Below are 21,002 nucleotides of genomic sequence, written 5' to 3'. Positions count from 1 at the left end.
ATTCAGCTCTTCATTACATCCTGGTGTGCAGAGTATCTCCTTTTGGTTCTGTTTACTTGAAGCATATGGCAGGCAAACTGTAGTCAACAAGCTGTTCCTGTGACTAACCTTTTCAACCGGAGTTTTGCTGTTGCTCTCTTATGACCACATCATATGAGGACGATAATTAAGCAACACCGAACCATGAACTGGACTCATTATAAGAGGCGCTTTTGTCTAAAAGTGAAATGCAGCAGTATTCTGCAAAAAAAAAAGGGAAGAAGCACAGAAAAAAAAAACTATTAATGCTTCTATTGATTACAATCTCACCATCCGCTTCTGCACCCTCCTTGGTTGTAATACAATGCATATTGGGGAATGAAAAACCATTGCTAATGGCTATAAAAAGCTCCTGAGAATCGGCTAACACTGTAGCCAGTGAAATCGATATCTCCACCAACCACAATCCTTATTTAATCTCAATATGGTGGCACAAAGAATTAAGGATGAAAGGCAGATGAGAAACTATTCCGTAGGAACAGAATTGAAGGCTGCTCCATGTCCCATCTTTAGGGACTGCTCCATTTTCCTAAATTGACCAAGGCTCAGCCACAACATATATCCAGAGCTTGCACAATATAAACCTCCTATTATTGCTTGCGAGATATCCACGGCATTGGTATCCGGTCAAAAACCTGGAATAAAAAAAGGCGGCACGCTTCCCATTGTATCATATCAACTCTAATCAAACACTTCATATAATAATCAATTAATTGAAAGCAGCCCCTGTGAGCCCATCTTTTCCATTTAGCTGATGGTGTTGTCACAGTCCAGGCAGTATTTACAGTAGTAATTAGCACAGTGTTACAAGCATGGAAATCACCGTGATGAGGGAGTAACTGTCTGAGTGCCTCCGGGGTGAGACAGGCAATGAAAACACTGAAAAAGAAAGACACAGCTTATTATGTTCAGCGTAGAGGTAGGAAATAAGTCCTCGGCAGGTAATTGAGGCCATATAGGCGGCTTTTCACAATCACCCTGAATAAAGATGGAGATGGCGGTGTAAAGTGGAAGCAAAAATCACCGACACCCTGCAGTGATCTGCTCTCTGTAATCAGAGCAGAATGAAAAATGGGGAATTATGAGAAGAAGAGTCTCCATAAAATGCCTCTAGACATTAAAATATATTTTTTTTACGTGGTACGAAAATGAAAAGCACAACTTTAACATATGCAACCCATAATGTGTAGCATTGTGGTCCTGAATGCATGAATTCCCAGCCGCGTAGAAAGGTCTCCTATGGAAAACATTTAATTTAATCAATCTGTTGTCACCGGTTTGCAAGCCTAAAGCCTCTTTTTATTGAGTTCAAATATTTGAGCATGCTAATGCACATGCATCGGCATTTGAGGGCATGCGTGTGTTTACATAATGTGAGTAGACAAACAAGTGTAGACCCTAATGTACATAAAGAGCCCGACTAATATCAACCACATCCTCATTCCTCCCGATGTTGTAACGAGACTGAACGTCTCGGTTGTCTGTTTTATCTGCGACTGTTCATTTACCCAAGTCTGGGTCATCCAGAGTTACCGCAAGCACACATGCAGAGACAAATGCACACACACAAGTCCTTCACCTGTTAATGTGTGAAACAAATGACTGCAGCTGTGGCGCCAGAGTTAGCAACACCACCGTGTCCCATCTTATCAGCTGGCTGCACGAAAAGCTGTTTGCTCTAGATAGAGTCAGCAACCATCAACCAGTTACCAGAAGGGAATTCAGCTGGACCACGATGACTACACCTCACAGGACCGAAACAGAAAGGCAAATTCAGGACAGCAGACAAGAAGGATGAAGATCAAAGTCAGGTAGAGGCTGAAAGACAACAATAGAGCGACGCCACAAGATAAGCTTAACGTGCCAAACTCCCAGTCTTATCTGGGTCAGAGACGCACCTCCAAACATTCATTCTAGTTCTTTCCCTTGTCTCTGTTGTCATGCGTGGTGATGTAATGTATTGTAATTTTGCATTGTAAACTCAAGGCGGAGACCAGGTAATAGAGTCATGGAGCAATCAAACGTAACTCTTTCTACCACTGCAAGCAAGCCCTGAGAGTTCTTAAAGGGTTGCAATCTCTTGATACGGATTTAAATAAAAAAAAAAAAAAACAGAACATCACTAAGTGAATTAAAATAGGTTGTGTAATCTGGTAAAAGGAGTCATTTCATCCAGCCACTCCACGTAAATGATTAAGAGTGGGTTTGGATGGCCTCATATGCCTCACGGTGTTCCTATCTGGTTACTAGGCTAGTATTACTAGACTAGCTAACATTACTAGATCTCGTGCTCCAGGGCGACAGACAGCCACACAAACGGAAAGATAGATAGATTTATTATAGTACCCTTGGGTAAATAAACAGTGCTTTGGCTAAAAGAACAAAGAACAAGAAGGACGGCCCCAAGATAAGAATCAAAATAAGTTAAAACCTCAGTAGAAAAAAAAAAACAAAAAAAAAAAAAAAAAAACACTAAAATATTAAAACCAAGCAAAAGGATAAAAAATGTGCCTTTTCATAAAAACAAGATAAAGGAAACAATACAAAACATAAATACAAAGTTATGTTGCAGTTCCCTCACTTATTAATGGCACTGATGGCTGCTGGTACAAAGCTATTTTTATAACGTTTCGTTTTGCAAGCAGGTACCCTGAACCTCCGACCTGATGGGAGCAGCTGAAACTCACATTTAAGAGGGTGGGAGTTGTCTTTTAAAATGGAGCCAGCTATCCTCTGTAACTGTTTAGAAAACAGGGTTTCTGGCTGAAGCTGAGACTCTCCAATCAGCTTGCTCGACCGAAAGCTTGCTCGAAAGAGAACGATGGAGAGGAGAGGAAGAGCTCTTCTCCTTTTCCTACCTGTTGGACAGCTTAGAACAGCAGTTTAAATCCTTCACGCAAACAGGATTTGGTGCTGAGAAAACACACATTTCTAACAATCTTCCAAAAAACAGGACTCATTTACCAGTTTAGACTCATGAAACTCTCTTCAGAGCTGCTGGGCACAAAGCCATGCCTCTTCCACCACATCGCAAATCCAATTAAGTAATCAAGGATTCAACTGCTGTCTAATACTTCAATCAATAAGCGGATTTGTTGGTTATTTGGGTGAAATTATTTCATTATAAGAATGAAATACATCAAACTTAGTAATAAAACCAAGATTAATTGATTATAGAACACGATGGAAAGGTAAGGGCTTCCATATGTATGAGGCAGCTCCAGCCCTGCCCAATCACACTAATGCCGCTCAGAGGCCAATAGTTGAAACAGGCTACGATGCAGAGTTCTCACGCTCAATACACACCACTTACTGCAAAAGTCCACCCTATCAGGACTGGTGCAAGCACACAAGCATCATGTCTTGAATAATCCAGTCAGCAAACCTAAACAGCTTTAAGAAAAGCAGCAAGGCTTTTTTTTTTTTTAACAAATAACGAAAAAAGACCCCCAGTGGACTGTGATGAATGAATCAACCCAGGCATACTGTGAACGTTATCAGAGTGGGGGATGAATGAATACATTACCATGCAGGGCACAACTTCTTTCTTCCTGCCTCCCAGCTTGAGTCTCTTCCTACCTATCAACCTGCTCGCCTGATTACCTGCTCACATACAGAGCACCCTTTGTCCATACTAAAGTGGGATGGATGAAGCAATGTGAATAATTATTTGCGTTCACAAGGGTTGGTTTCGTAAAGGAGAAGCTTCGAGTTTCTCGTTTCTGTAGGACTCAAAGCTTCGCTGCCTGCCTTCTTCACTAACTGTCCAGACTCTTGCTATTACCCTCTTTGACAGGCTGTCTCGCTTTCTTTTTGTCGTCTTAAACATCTTACTTACCTCTGTGAGTCTGTGCATTCCTCTCTGAACCTACTGGATAACTACTTGGCTGAGCGCCTTTTCAGGTGTCGCTTTTCAACATTTTTCTTCTGCTGCACCTTACAAATTACATTTATATGCGAGTGATTATTAATAAGAAATACATTTTCACAAAATGTACTTACAGTTAAGTTACATATATGGATGAGAAATTGCCAAACAAAGCAGGAGTTATTAAGGGTGTAACGATACACTCATCTCACGATACGGTACGATACACGATATTGAGGTCACGATAACGATACGATACGATATTATGGCAGTATTTTTTTAACAACCTTGCACGAGAAACATATGACTGGAAAAAATTGTCTTTTATTTGAAAGACACAAAATACAAAACAATGCTGTGCATTTGCCCTATTGTTACAGTTGGTAATGCTTTATAACTGTTTAAGTTTTAAAGAGAAAGCCAGGCCAATCATTTTCCACAAACTGAACTAAAAGTAAATGTCAGGTTTGCATTATGCATCTTCAGTTTCATACAAGTACAAATATTTTGCCACAAACTGAATAGTTTCTCTCATGTATGATTTGACTTTTTTCTTTTTTTGGATGCGCGTTACTAGTCAACACAATAGATTAATATTAATATTCCAATATCGCGATACACTTTGTCACCTCCACGACACGTATTGTGACGTTTTTGTATCACAAAATTTTGTGGCACGATATATTGTTACACCCCTAGGAGTTATAGACCTGGGAGTTCTATCTCTTCATTTTCCAACAAAAGACTGGTAAATTACACTAACTGGGACTTTGAAAGCTGACATGTTAAATCCAGTTTGTTGAACTTGTACAGGCACAAAGTCACAATCACACCTCCTGGTAAGTAATTATCAGCCACATGGACTGTTGGCTGCTGACCTGACCAGGGGGAACACGCCCTCTCACCCAATAACAGCTGAGATGGGCTCCAGCCCCCACCAACCCCTTCCCCCCTAACGGTGGCTAGACTAAGCCAACCAGCTGGGAGTTCCTTCATATTTACCGCACGGATGCCCCTCTAAACACGAAAGCAATGATGCACTTCTGTTGTCATTCAACCAATCTTTATTCTTAAATTGCTTTAACTTTGATATAAATGAAACCAATATACATAACTTGACATAAAAGTCCAGAAGGCTTTGTTTTTTTTCCCTCTCCATTTAAAAAGGGTTTAAGTAGCCTAAATCTCACAACAAATGAAAAAATAAAAAGTCAGTCTCCTGAGCTTTAAGTGTTCACGTTAACCTCCTCCCTGCAGCTACTGCACAGTGGAACTGTCCTTTCATTGCTTGTAAAGACAGTTTTGGCAGTATTTGCATTCCTTCTGCTAAGTATTAAGCCAAGCAAATTTAAAGTATTTGTCTAACATTCTTATAAGCTGTCGGTCTGCCTGCTATAGTGCCCTGATTTACCTGTCAGGCTTTCTTCCTCTCAGTGTCAGCTCCGGCTGCTGTCACACCATACATTTAATCAGTCCGGCAGCCCTGACTACACCAAGCAATCTCCCTGTGCTGACTTAACCCTGTCAGTGTGTCTGTGTGTGTGTGTGCGTGCGTGCATGTGTGTGTGTGTGTGGGTGGCTGGGTGTGTAACGTGAGTGGGCCTTTGTGAGGCCTCCACTCAGCAGAGTGATGATAAGTACTCCCAGCCCAGTGCTCTGCATGAGCTGATGGACATGCAGGCCAAGAACACTGGAAGCCTTGTGGTTGTCCATGAGTGTGTGTGCAGTTGTGTGTGTGCTGATGCGTGTGCATTGTGGCGAAAAGATGGAAGGCGGTGGCTGGGGACTGGAGTGTGCATGTGCGTAGTGTGTGAGCTTGTGAGCTTCAGATTTATTTTTTTTCCACCAACCACACCACCAGACCGTTGCCACATGGCTGCAATTTGTTCATTAACTATGTAATAAATGTACACACACACCACACACACACACACAGAAGTAATATTGTTCGAAGTTCTGCCTGATTGGATTGTGAAATAGAGGACCCTCAGGGGAATCACTTGTAGTCTGCCAGCCACTGTGACCAGGAGAATTTCCTAACAAGACTTCAGACAAACTGGGAGAAGCACATGTAGTCGGGATTATTGTATTCTGTTCGCTGTCAGAAAGTCTGTGAATATAATCAAATATAATCTTGCCTGCATTAAAAATTTCTGATCATACCAGCAGCCGAACTATCATCAATATTCAGTTTAGCCAACTACAGTATGAGAATAATCACCATCGGTTTATCAGATGAGCTGGAGATGCTAGCACTAATAATTACCGAGTGTCTCCAGGGTATCGGTTGACTCTTGTTTGAACTGAGCTTGTCCTAACAGGCTCAAGGCCAGCTAATAAATGTTTGCATCATGTCGTAGTAAGCAATATTAGATTATGTGATACTGTATCCCTGCTGAAAGATAATTTGAACAGTGGAGAAAATCCAGAAGCACGGATAATAAACTAAATCTGTCTAGCCTCTTTTAGCCTGCATGTGGAAACCAGCAGCGGAGCCTCTGAGAAGAAGCCGCTCCTTACCCGTTCAGTGGAGCCTATAGCCTCTGGGAGAGTATGACTGCAGCTCTGCCATGAGCATACAGATCACCTTACACACACGCAAGCTTTCCTCTGCTTTGATGACGGATGCACACACACACACATATCCACGCATGCATGGCAAGCCACAGATACTCCAGAACATTGCAGATTTGTTGTGCGCCCCCACACTAAAAACACGCTCACACGCACACATAACCACCTTTACCCCCAGCCTCCACCTGGATTAATTCACCTGCCGCACCTGGGAATGCTGCTGCTGTGATGTCACCTGCAATCCCATCACTTCAAAGGCACATAAGCACTGCAAAGCCATCAGCACAGAGACCAAGCACACCCCCTCACTCCTCCCTTTTGTCCCCTTTGGTCTCATAATGGTAATTCCCCTGCAGAAAGTCCATCCATGAAGACACAACAATTGAGTATTCTTAGGTTTCTGCCCACCGGCACCGATTGCATGCATCACCATGAAAATGACAAGCTTTCTTTATTCCTCTTTAATGATACTGACTTGAAAGAAACTGCCCTCCTGCACAAATTTGAGTGCACTTAAACGTAGCTTCTGTGTGTTTTTTTGAGTATGCCCATCTGTGTACTATCAGATGCATGGAAGGTGATTGTGCAGTGAGACTCTCATGATTACAGTGTTGCCTGTTGCCAGCACTCCAAAAATTCCTGCTGGAAATACTCAGGGTATGATGAGATGAGACAAGGCGATAATGACCACCACATTAGTGCATGGTTAACCATTAAAAGACCCAAAAGAGATCATGAGGTCATGCGGGAGGTGAACAATCCACAGACAAAACAAGTGCAATTCCTTCAAAAGTAACTGCGTATGTTCAATATTTCATCTATGATGGAGAAAATTTAAATGAGGACAGGAGAGGCATTCATACACTGAGACAAAGCTCCATTATAAGAGGTATCAGTAATTCTTCAGTATACAACACTATAATAAGACACAAATCCACATGGATTACCATCAAAACATCCAACTGAGCATGAAAGAGGAGGCCTGAACGCAACTTCCATCTCCCCTCAGCGGAGAGAGCATTTCCATTGTAAAGAAAGGTGAAACTGTGACACACCAAGATGCACCAGCCGCATTAGCAGGCCGCTTGCAAAATGATGCCGACTGTGAAAACATTCTCTTTTTAGGAAAGAGAACGCTGAGGGATATAAAGAGTTTGCGTGTGTAGGTGTGTGTGTGTGTGCGTGTGTTTGTGTGTGTGTGTGTGTGTGTGAGAGAGAGAGAGAGGGAGAAACTGATGCACACACAGGAAGGGATAGAGGATTTACTGCTGAGATAAAAATGGAATCCATTTTGGTTCTTGAATTACTCATCCACCGTGTGAGGACCTGCTTGGTTTGTTAGCGCTGCCATTTCTCCGTCAGTCCATCCCCCTTTTTTTTCCTCCTCTGCTTCGCTTTAACGCTTCTGCCTTTCCAACACTTCATATCATCTCCTCCTGTTCTCCACAGTCACACCTCCTACTTTCCTTTCCTTTCCTTTCCTTTCCCCCTCTCTATCCTCTCACTTTTCCTCTCTCCAGGCAGCCAGGCACCCCAACACTGTCACAGGTCCTGAAACTATGGCAACGGAACGAGAGAGCAAGCGCTCTCTATGATTAATAGATGAGAGATGCTGTGCCAATCGCTGGGGCCTTGGGAGGAGGGACAGATGCACTCAAACAACGCCACGGAAACATGCACACATAGTCACAGACAGTACACACAGCGAGTGCACACTCAACCCCCGCCCCACCATTAGACACCCTCAGTGCTCTGTGGGTCCATGCACAGAAAGATTGGAAGAGGACTGACTAGCACACTACACACACAGATACACATTATCAGCTGTGTTAGGGCTTAAGAAGCAGATGATGTGCAGTCGAGCTTTTCCTGACGCTGAACGTCTACATGACGCACGTTTCCTTACCGGCTCCCAGCGAACAATCTAACAAACTAACCACGCTGAGAGTCGTGGCTCTAACAAGTCCACACAAAGAGAGGTTGTCGCCGTCAACTCGCAGCACCTGTAAGAGCACAACAACAGCAGGACTGGAAATAGGCCATCGCATTTTAACGCTGTGTACCACAATTTACATCATCTCAGTTGTTGACTGGGGCTGATTTTAAAGCCAGTCATTCATTCATTCATTCATCTCCGAGGCACTCACACAAAGCCCTGCTGCTTTTGGATTATCCCTGCAAATGCATTTTCTTTCCATTCCATTTGAGTAATGATAGGCAATGAAACTCAGTAGTGACAAAGGTATTACCAGATAGCAACGATGCATTCACTTAAGTACTTTAGATGGAAAAACAAAATAATAATAATAATCTCTGATGATGAAATCTGATTTTATATGTGGTTTCAGTTATCTTGCAGCCGAAGCTGGCTCCACTGCCGTCTTTTTGCCACAGTAAAGGGCTGGCTATCACTTTCTAATTCGTTTAATTTCTAACAACAAAGCATTGCCAAGGACCAACAGCCAAAAGCAGACACTCACTTGCTTGGTCCTTCATGCCTTGGGCTTTTTTGGCATACAGTAGGCTGCAAAACCCGCTCAATCAATTATGCTAATATAGTGAGTATGAAGCACGCTGAACACATGAATGGTTTATTCAATAAATCCACTGTAGCGTCATTTCAGGAGCTCAAGAGGGTTAAGACTAAATGTGTGAAGGCAGCCAGTTAGAACTAAACACTGAAACTTGGAAACTATTGTGCCATGCATGTGGGTTTGTGTGTGTACATGCTTGTGTGTGTGTGTGAAAAACAGAAAGAACAGGAACAACAAGCCGAAGCAAGTGATTAGAGAGTGATTACATTCTCAATGAGCCGTGCTTTGGAAGGAGCACACTGGACTTTGCTGATATACAGTGTATTAGTGTCCAGCAGCTGTAAACAGAGAGCAAAAAGTCCCAGCTTAACAAGAGAGGATGGAGTGGCGAGAAAATAAATGTTTAGCTGCAAAGAAAACCTATCGACCAGGCTACAGGCTTCGCTCCGCCTCCAAACTTTTTCTCAGTACATTTTCTTAGTGAAAATGAAAACTATTCATCAAATAATGAGCTTTACTTCAGAGGGTCAGAACAACACAAGTTAGACAAAAGCCACGGCGCAGGAGAAGATTATGAAGAAAAATGTTTATGCAGAAGGGGAGTTGTGCAACGGGTGAAAGGTTAGAAAATCATCCTGTTTCTTTCTCGCCTTCTAAATCAAAGCACAAATTATGACAAAAACAAGCAACTAGAACACAGAATATGTCAACAAATGAGCCACCAAACAGCTGTAAAGGACCATTCCACTAAAGTATACCTTTTCCGATCATGCTGAGCTGTATTTCTACAATAAAAAAAACAAAAGAAATGTGGTAAATCAATTATACAAATTCTAAATGTCTGTTTTTCAGCACAGGAAATTTGTCATTTAGCATTTAAAGCAGTGTAACTGAAGCAGCAGCAATTTAGAGTGATGTGGAAACTGGAAAATGGGTTAAGCATCAATAAATTACAGTGAGATGAGTGAGATGTGTTTGATGCTTTCTTGTACTCTAATTGTTTCCAAAAAAAAAAAAAAAACAGCCCACACACCAAGGACGTGCATCAATAAAACATGACTTTTATAAAATATGCATTAATACACAAAGTATTGAATGCTGGGTATTAACACAGGCTGAATGAGGACCGGTGCTTAACCGCAGTTGGCTGGTCTGATTGTTTATTATAGAAGGCCAATTCATTTCAACAGGAACAACCATTTATCAATTATTCAGGGAGCACCTTAATGCGTCCTTAACTGGCAAAGGTAACTACTAACTCTGTCTGCCTCTTTTGCGCTCACACAAACACGCACGTACACAACACACACGCACACATACAGTGTGACAAATCCACATCAGTCACACACAATGCCGTCCCCACCGCTATTGTTAGGGGATCGGCAGATCAAATGCTCCATGGAGCATTGCTCCAAATACAAGCATCAGCTCAGGTCGCTCCGCTGTGTTCTGCCTCTCTCCAGGAGGACAACAGGCAGCCTGTTGTCACAAAAGGTAATTGTACTGTAATGCATGTATCATCACCACAAGTAGTCAGTGCATATGAAGTGGTAATAGCAGGATTAGCCGCTCTGATTTGTGGAACTGTAGCCATCATAAAAAAAAAAGTGTGATTTTGAGGTTGTGATACCTCAATAAACTGCCTCAGGACATCTGAAATGCCTTGCGTTGTAGCGGGAGAACGGGCCAAGCCTTAAAATAATCTGCTATTTCATGTTCAAGATCTATCCCCAACACAGCCAGGGAGTATAGAATACTGACTGCATAAAAAAAAAATGTAAACACATAAGGTCAAAGATGAAAAAAACATGTGCACCAAATATTTTCAGTGTTTTTCAGGAAGAAAAACAACTAAATGAACTGCAATGCTCTTTCCTTTTAGACTCTGGGTGGGAATTTTTTGCTTTTTAAACACTGATATTGAATGTAGCCAGTATTGAAGTCAGTAATGAATGCTGTAAGCATTCAATACTGCTTAGATTCACCATTTTCAAGCACCTCCAAAATGAATAATCTGTAACCTACATTTACAGTTTCCCAATCATTTTTCCCAGCTTTTCTAAAGGCCTCTGGGGGGGATCATCCCTACTGGGAGAGGAGAGAAGAGGGGGAAGAAAACCAGAGAAGAGGAGAGGAGAGGAGGAAACCATTGAGTAACTGGGTGTTGGCAGTTGGGCTGCTGGATGTGGTTTGTGAGGCCTCTATCTTCTCTTCGTGCTTGTTAAAGAAATAATGTGCAGCAGCACTTCATCTAATGGCAATTCCACTTCTGAGACCGTAGTCCTGGTCAGAATTACAAACATTGATTGATCTTCTCGGATAAGAGTAATTGTAACCACTCCACCGCCTGGTAGCTAGAAATCCCTGAACACACCCTGGCTGGTGCGGGCGCATGTGTGGAACCCTGAGAGCTGAATTTCCCTGAAGAAATATCAACATCTGAATGTAAAATAACTCATTAATTCACATCACATCTCACTGATTAGAGTTTCATGAAGGAAATACGTGTAAAAAGCACGAGCCTCATTATTTGTTCTTCCTGGAGACTGTTGTTGTTGTTTTTTGTATCCAAGATTTTTTTTATTTTGATGAGAATAAATGCCAAATGAAAACCCCGTCACGCACTGTGATGCTGGAGATGTGTGTGTTTTCAAAACAAACCAGGCATGTTAATAAGTTTATATAATCGGCCTGATTTAAAATATTTAAATGATATTCTTGCGGGGCTGTAACTTTCCAAAAATATTTATAGGCTTATGTAAAAAGAAAAGAAAAAAAGACACCGAGGAGGACATCACCCGGTGAAGTCCTGAAAGTTACATGCTTATATCCAATTTCCCATATGAGAACGGGCTCCTGTTACGATGAAGACGTTGTTTTGCTTGTGGTTATCCCCAATGTGATCCAAAATAAGTCCTCGCAGCAGGGGCGCCACTAGGCCCTTTTTGGGGGGGCTTGAGCCCCCCCAAAAGAAGTCTCAGCCCCCCCAAAAAAAAAAAAAAAAATTTTTTTTTTTTTTTTTTATTTCCCCCTCTGGTGGTCATTACTAGCAGTTTCTGATTACACTCAATGCGCTGTGTGTGAGTTCCCCCTTCTATGTTCTTAGGGTGTGCTGACAAACATTTAGGGGGTTCAGCCCACCAAGGGGGCCCTGACTCAAGCCCACCCGAAAAGTTTCTAGAACCGCTACTGCCAGGCGCTCCCTCCTCTATCTATGTGCCTAATCCCTTCACTTCACACAGGTCACACACACACTGCAGCAACGAAGTAGCCCTTCACAGTCAACAATCGTTCTCCCCAGTCCCCACTCATGATGAAACTGTGAGGTGAGCATTGAGCAGTCAGAGTCGTTAGTTACTCAATTAGCGCATATTGATATGCAAATTAGCGCATACCGTTGTAGTAGCTAAACAAAATAACTTGTCAGTGTGCCTGCCAGACAGGTGACTATAGGCAAGGCTACCATGACACACCCAGCCAGCCAGCCATCATGCTAGCTCGCAGTAAAGCGGGTCTAAATGGATGCAATGTCTTTTGAGAAACAATATGGGCATAAGTGAAGAACATATTTTCAAACGGGTCTCTTGTTTTCTGAATGAAATTAAGCCCTTCAGAATCGCAAGTGGCTGCTTTACACAGCCTGTCTGATGTGATGATGACGATATGCTATAGCTTGGCACGCTTTTCTTTCTTTCTTTCTTTCTTTCTTTCTTTCTTTCTTTCTTTCTTTCTTTCTTTCTTTCTTTCTTTCTTTCTTTCTTTCTTTCTTTCTTTCTTTCTTTCCCTATTTTGAAGCCTACCAACTTCTAACCAGTCAGATTTGTAGAAAATGTGTATGATTGATTGCTATATAAGCTGATTCACACACAAGAGTTTGAGTGAATCCAAAAAGAGACAATTTGCATGAATGTGTGATGAAATGGCCTTAAGTAGCCCAACTTAATAATACAATGTGATTTTCAAATGTTCGTTTCCAAGACAGTTAAGTCTTAAAGTACATTTTCTCAGATTTATTGGTGTCTTTCTAGTCACACAATTGAATAGTCAGTGTTTCCAATACACTGATCTATTTGTGGTAGTAGGTACACCCTAAATAGATTTTGACCCCCACAAATACTGCCACATATTAATTTCAACTAGTTGACTGCAAACTCCTGCTTTAGCTTACAGTATATTATTATCTTGTCGGAATATTATTCCAGCCAATAAGTTAGGAAGTTCCATTTGATTTGATTTAATTTTACTTTTGTTTTGCCTACAAAGCAAAATGTTACTTTACTTGAGTCTCCCCTGAAGTGATTTTGGTATTATTTATGCAAGCAAAATTCTACCATAACCTGTATGCAGAATGTATATAGGGAAACAATTATTTTTTCATCGCTGTAAAACCACAGAACAGTAAAGAAGATATTGATGTGTATAGGTCTTCATAGATCTAGTCTCTTCATTTTGACCTCAAAGTGCACCAGATTGATCCATTTTTACTTAAAATCTACAAATTTTTCTTCCGGGGGGGCATGCCCCCGGACCCCCCTAGGGGTTCTGTGGTCCATGAACTTTGGGGAGGCTGAGCCCCCCCAAAGCTCTGATGCTAAAATCGCCCCTGCCTCGCAGACTGGCACTTCTTTATTCCATATGAGTGAACAGCAGAAAAAGGGATTACGCACGAAATTCTAGTCTGTTTTTACCGGTAAAAGATACTCCTCTTTTGGGAAACCACTATAGATCTTATGTTAATTATGAAAAAGAAAATGACACATTGTGGTTTACAAGTTATAAAGTGCTTTATAAATGCGTAAAAAGAGTGTTAAGTCAACAAAGTAACCGCGGGGAAAGCGTGTGCACTTGTCGCCCGGCTGCTCCGGCTGTGCGGAATTACAAGCTCCGGGGCTGGAGGAGGAACTGGTCTGATACACACCAAACGCGAATAAAGTTGGGAATAAACAAAAGATAGCTCACCTTCAGCTCATGAATGGTATGCCTTAAAGTGGTTCTTCACCTCTGCCTTTTAGTAATCCATTACATTTGCCTCTTGAAGCAGTTTAGAGGGGGGACGGACGTGCTCGTCTCAGAAAAAGCGATGCGAGCGCTACTTTTCTCTTGCGCTCCTTCTTTTTGTTACATGCCGCGCTCAAATCACACCTCTTCAAAACAGAATATCCATTGGAAATCCACTCTGGTTGGGAACGTGAGAGACACAGAGAGAGAGAGAGAGAGAGATGAGCGACGTGTTTTAGTTTCCCTTCAGGTGAGCTGAGCGGACGGCTGTCCCAGAGCTAGACGCGGAGCTGTAACGTAGTCCCTTCCACAAAAGCCGAGCGTCATCCTATTTGGAGATGAAGCTTCTTACCAGACTGGAGCAGGAGCGCAGCGAGCCCAGCTGTCACCCACCCGCTACACACACACACACACACACACACACACACACACGCATATTCTCTCACACACATGTAGGGAGGAGCTACGTCTACGGAACGGGAGCTATTGTGTCAATGGGGGCCAGTTATGGACAACTGCATTTCTATTTTTACGCAGCGGTATTTCAGAAGAATGCGCGCCACACGAGAAGAAAGCTCCGCCGCTATTAATAGGGGTCGGGACATTTAAAAGGAAACGATTCAAGTGTTTTGTTTTGGAAATTTAAACGGGAATGTGCATCTTCCTCTTTGTTATTCGGGATGTCACCATGTAATTCAGGCTTTAAGCGTGAATTATGGTTCTGCGTTAAATCGACGCAGAGCCTACGGCGTACGGTGCGCGTCGGCGCGTACCATACGCCGTAGGCTCTGCGTTGGTGTAACGCGGAACCATAAATCAGCCTTTAAAGCAGCACAATGTAACTTTTCCACCTTAATATAATATTTCCAGAGTCATTGTGATGGTACATCAACTTACAACATGTTTAATGACACCTCTTTCATGGTCTGAGGAGTCTGTATCACCTTCACTGGCACTCTGTAACTTTGAGGTGCATGGTAGGAACCCTGCCACACTACTGGTAAAGCACTACCGCTTTTGTCCAAAGGAGCCGCCAAACTCAACAAAAGCTGAAAGTTACATTGTGCTGCTTTAACATGAAGATGTTTTGAAGAGCCAGGTCAAGCCACCCGCACAGGCCCGCACTGTGCGCCGATGGGAACGTGATAACGTTCAAAGCCGCTCTCTTCTCCTCTCCCTTCTCTCCCTGGTGGTCCCTCCCGGTCCCGGGTTGGCACACGCTCACACGCTAATACAAAAGAAGAAGAAAAAAAAAGAAGGAAAAAAATAACAACACGTGCTTTGCAGTTACTGGGAATGTACAAATGAGCCGTGCTGTTCCTGCCCTTCATCTCATCAGAAGGGCTCATCAGGTGGAACCGGAAAACAAGATTCAAAAAGTCATAGCTTCAAATCTGATGGCTGCGGTGCATGCTCCACATACCCTGCCTCACTTATATTCACTCTCAAACCGAGGCAAAATCAACATCAAATTCCCAGAATGAGAACTTGCAAAGCACAAACAAAACTACTTAGACGTGCCCTCCAAAGCACAACTATACAAACAGGCTTCTTCACAGTGTGAATACACCTATGTGGGTTTCAGCCACACGGCACATAAGCAAAGATCTATGCATATGCTTGTGCACCTGCATGTAATTGAGTTCAAGACAAGAGGGCTGTTAGGCACAATTGTAAGTTACCCCCCACAGGCCCCGTGCCAAACATTATATGGTGTTTCTTTAATCAGTCTTAACTAATGTGCTCCTGCCTGCCAGCATTTCCCTCAGCTGTAATCATTTAATTTGATGTGAAGACAAAACCCATTCAAACCTTTACCCATCTGCCCCCATGCCAATAAAGTTGGAGTGAAATATTACCACACTGTTTTGTTCACTCAGTCAGAATTGGATTTGATTAAAATATTTTTGCAATAGGGTGGCAGCCGGGTGGAATAAGCAATTTACTGACAATCTATATCCAGCTCAGTGCCAGAATTTGTATAACATGTTTTCTTTTTTTTGTTCCCGTATTATTACATGCTATTTTTAAGATTTGAACTTCCCCTGTCCCATTCCTTGAATTTGATACACATTAAAAGTCTGCAGAAATGTTGCATGCATTGCTTTGCTTTGCTAATTGTAACAAGCTTGCATCATGTGACATCTGGCACAAAGTGATAATGTGACACACAGGAAAAATAGTAGCCAAATATTTCCATATTAAATGACTAGTTGAATTATTAAATTGCTAACACTGATATATTTTACAAGTATTTCAGTTTTCTTTGAGTTTTTCTAAGGAATGTACTGTATATCTGAATGAAAGGTACTTTTACATTATGTGCATGGAGGTTTATAGTATAGGAGGGTTTGAAGGTGGTCTTTACACCACCAGAAAAGCAAGTTCGAGCCTCATCTGACACACTTTCGTCCAATAAATTCTCACTTTTGTGCTTCAGTCAGGTGCAGTTGAATAGCATGAAACATGGTTATACTGCATGAATTTTCTCATTCAAAAGATGGTAACCATCTTACAGTTTTTGCACCTTTATTCGGGGCAGTACCACATTTTAGATCTGTAGACAAATATATGTATACTTTTTCTTTGTGACCATGGGCTGATATACAATATCATGCATCTCATCTTGCATGATAATGTGCTGCAGGTTAATCAGTCTTATGTAATTCAGTATATAATAAATGTGTTTATTGTGTGTTACTGTATGTTTCCGTCGACAACTCAGTGAATCATTACAGAAATGCATGAAATCAGACGAGAAATGTATTGTGATCTACTTTCAGTAGCCTTGCAAAATGTGCATGTAACTAAACAAATTACACTACAGCAAACTAAATCCTGTGTGTTTTCTCAAGTTGTCTCTTGATCCCATATCTGTTTACATTACATTTCATTTAGCCATATTAACAATCTGTCTGCACATGCTTTCATTTGATGTCTCACTTGTGTTCTCTCATGCTCTCAAATACACTCTGAAGTGGAAGAATTGGGAAGTGTGGGTGGCAGGCACGCTCTAAATCAAGCTTGATAATGTCAAGATGCACACCAGTTAGTTTGAACTCTGCTAAATATGCTAGTGTCAGAGCTTATCTCGCATATCTTGTGTAAGTTGTCCCAGGCGCTCTGGGACTCCGTGTGGAGAGGACAGAAGGTTGAAATAGAGCAATCATCGCAGTCCAGACTGGGACATGCAGCATGCAAATCCTCAGGGATTCTGCTCATACTCAAACTTTTTTCCTGACTAAACGACTCCAGCACACGCACGCCCGCCTGTCTTTGCTCTTCTCTCCAACCTCCAGAATGTGATGTGGAACTTTACTTTTCAGTGTCACAGGAAGGATCTGCTCATTTCTCTGACTTCCAGAAATATCTCACAACGTATTCTCACCTATATGTGCCTCCCTAAAAAGAGAGAATAAAAACTTTTAAAACAACTGTAATTACCTTCTTGCAATTCTTTCTACAGTAAGATTCAGTTTAATATAAAGTATACATAGAGATATTGCTTCTCCAAACTGCTGAGATATACATAGTTAGCACATTATTATATTTTTAAAACTGGTGTTCTCGACCGTGCCATTTGTCACCATGGGACAGTTAATATTTCTTTAATCACAACTTCCTAGTTGTGCTTCTCTAATTGACTGGGACCTCCACTGGGTCATAACTTAGACCTCAGGGATCATGAGGTTATCTATAAGGATAGAAGGGTGAGGGGGGTATACAGCGCTGCTGTGCCTGTACATGTTATTTTTGACTTTTTAATGATGAATCTACATTTGTTTGGAAAGAAGTATCAACTGATCTGTGTAAGCTCAAGGGGGAACGATTCCTTTGGTGAGACTACAAACACTTCATAAAAAGAACAATATGCTGCAACTAGAGTACACCTTTTTTTCTTCTGTGTTCTGTTTTTTAAGTATCATAAGCCCAAAAATGTCAGGAAGCACCGCTTTCATCTTTGACACTGCATTCTACTATATCAACTTATCATTTATTTATATTTATATTTATATTTATTTATTTACTAAGCCGAAACTGTAATTCAGCTGTCAAGTAAATGGGTTAATAAGTGTCTTTTTGGCTAATAAATGTATTTGAAGTAGAAAAATTAAAATGTATTTACTACTTAGGGGAAATTAAATAGCTTATGACCTCGTGTTAATTCACTTGAACATTAGGCACTATGAGAACAACATGAAACTGACAGAAAATGGAAGAAATATTTATACCAAATATTACTTTTGAAATGTCTCTCTGGGCACAGAGACATCTGGGATTTAATAAAAAAAAAAAAAACAACATGTACTGTGGTCAGATAAACCCACTTTCCAGATCTTATTTGGAAGAAATAGATGATGTGAGAGTTGGACCAAAGGAGAAAAGGACCATCCAGATTGTTCTCAGCAACCAATCCGAAAGCCAGTGCAAATAAGATCAAATAAGATCATTTACGTCTGTGCTGCTAACTTTTATTAAGATATTAGAGCAAGATATCGAAGATAATACAAAATTACATTCTGCACCCATCGCATGGCCATGCTGACATGCTGTATAAGATATCGCCCCAGGTGGGTCTGGTGCACCTGCAGTCCTAACCCGTCCCCAGTGGAGAACACATGGAGGGCATTGATAACAAAATGACAAGGACTGCAGCCCCCTGCTGTTGCACATCTTAAAAACTGTTCACGGGGGGGTAATGGGTCAAGATAACACCTGAAATGCTTCATCGATTGGTATCCTCCATACCCTTTTAAAATTGTGAGAAGCAACATTACAGAGTGGTAAAAGTTTTATTGTTCCAGCTTTTCTTGAAATGTGCTGCAGGCCTGAAATTCTGGACTAGATGCAAACAGCGAGCAATTCACAATAAAATAAAGTCAAAGGACATGCAAGAATAAGAGCACTTTTGTGGTGCATTTTCCATACCATCCCAACTTTTTGTCTGATTTGAGACATCAAGCCTTTCAGTTGTTAAAAGTCTGCAAAGTATATATAGCAGTAAAGTAGATTTTGAAATTGAAATATTTCCCAATTAAATGACTAGTTGAATTATTAAATTGCAAACACTGATACATTTTACAAGCGTCTGAGTTTTCTTTGAGTTTTTCTAAGCAATGTATATCTGCATGAAAAGTACTTTTACATTATGTGCATGGAGGTTCATGCCACAAATGTCATACTTTTAAAACACATAGGGCCCGATTTACTAAGATCATAAATAAAGAGTACTAAATTGCGTGTGCACTGAAAAAGTTTGCGCGTGCGTTTTGCGTGTGGTTTGCAGGTGATCAACTAAGATTGCGTGCGCAATTGATAACAGGTGCAAACTGCAGTATTTAAATGAGGTGTTGCGTGTTAAGGTTTGCGAGCGCAGATCTGCGCCATGGAGAGTCTGGATGGAAAGCACAGTCACAAGTCACAAGCGCAAAATGAAATTTGACGAGTTGGAGTTAGAGATATTAATGGAAGAGGCAAATAAACACATTCATGAACTACAGCAAAGAAATTTAAACATTACCAAAAGAAACGCAATATCGGAGAAAACCTGCGATAGAATAAATGCAGTTGGTAACACAAAAGACGGAAAAACGTCTGGTTTTTCATATTTCAATTTTAGGCACAGATCAAAAATACGAAATAGAAAAACGGGCCACAGGACCGAATTTGATTTTAATATTTAATTGGTCGGGTTTGCGTGACCCGGCGGTGCTCGGCATGATCTGAGGAGAAAAAGACATCAGACACAGAGCTGGAGAGCGCTTTGATTCATCTATTTATGAGTTAAGTTTTTATTCAGATGTCCACAGTATATTGCAAATATTATATATTATATAGCAAACACTGACAGTAAATGTGAGACAGACGGGACCATCATATGGCCGTCGATTTAACGCAGAAGCATAATTCAGGCGAAGCTGCAGTCTCTGATCCTGACACAGCTGGTCGGAGCGGATTTGGTCATGATGTTTAACCTGTGTTTTGTAATTAATAAGCACGGGTTTTAATTAAATGTAATTTACGAAGGATGATTTCACGTTCAATAAGATAAATAATCAATAAAATACAAAGTTTTGCAGAAAGGCTTGGCCTGCTTGTGGGCGAGTGGAGGGGGGCACAATAAGAGAAGGTGGCAAGATATAAGGCAGAGAACTAAAGAAAAAGTGGCCTTTAATAAAACTTGTGCAACCATTTTTAAAATAGCTTGCAGCAGAATAAAGACTCTCTCTCTCTGCGTATTCTTTGATTTTGGATGTCGCCTCCTTGCCACAATAACGGCAGCTGCAGATTAGCACCTTTCAAACGTATTAAATACAGACGCAATCACAATACGCGCAAAAACTTTCAGGCTTGGTAAATGGCCCCGTTTACACGTAGCCGGGTATTTACAAAAACGGAGGCGTTTTCATGCGTTTTGGCCGTTCGTTTACACGGAAACGGAGGTCAAAGTCACCAAAAACGATCATTTCTGAAAACTCCGGCCAAAGTGGAGATTTTCAAAAACTCCGTTTTCCCGTTTGCGTCTAAACGGAGGAAAACGGAGGAAAACGGAGATTTAAGCTTCAGAACGTCACATTATGCACCAGAAACTCACCAGCGTCATGTGTGCGACCTGTGTTTACAATTAGTTTGGCCACCGTCAATATTTTCTTGTATTTTACCTGTTTAATATTCTAAAGTCACACTTAAAAGTAACCCCCCCCCCGTCCAGCCTCCTGCTCATTCAAGCCTGTGAGCGCGTCAGCCAGCAGCATGAAGCCTGAATTATGGTTCCGCGTTAAATCGACGGCGTAGGGTACGCGGCGACGCGCAAGGTACGTGCGCGTCGCCGCGTACCCTACGCCGTAGGCTCTGCGTTAATGTAACGCGGAACCATAAATCAGCCTTAACTGGAAGTTACACACGTGTCATTTGTTGATGTTTTTTCAGGATTCTGATTGGCTGGCATGACGTTAAGAGCGTTTTCATGCGGGTCCGTGTAAACGAGG

At 41.6% G+C, this 21,002-nt stretch overlaps 1 protein-coding gene across 5 annotated transcripts in view; it reads right to left on the bottom strand.

The window, feature by feature from the left end:
* Positions 1–14,426, bottom strand: part of sema6a (sema domain, transmembrane domain (TM), and cytoplasmic domain, (semaphorin) 6A) — a 116,688-nt gene extending 102,262 nt beyond the window's left edge. For 4 of the 5 annotated variants that reach the window (XM_061729419.1, XM_061729417.1, XM_061729418.1 and 1 more), the window contains exon 1: positions 13,975–14,426. The gene's annotated coding sequence lies outside the window, so the exon portion shown is untranslated. The remainder of the gene's footprint in view (positions 1–13,974) is intronic. The other variant, XM_061729416.1, reaches the window with a different exon arrangement.
* Between the last annotated feature and the right edge of the window lie 6,576 nt (positions 14,427–21,002).

The sequence above is a fragment of the Cololabis saira genome, chromosome 9 (genome assembly GCF_033807715.1).
Source record: "Cololabis saira isolate AMF1-May2022 chromosome 9, fColSai1.1, whole genome shotgun sequence".
Classification (NCBI taxonomy): Eukaryota; Metazoa; Chordata; class Actinopteri; order Beloniformes; family Belonidae; genus Cololabis; species Cololabis saira.
This window is presented reverse-complemented; position numbering and strand designations above follow the sequence as displayed.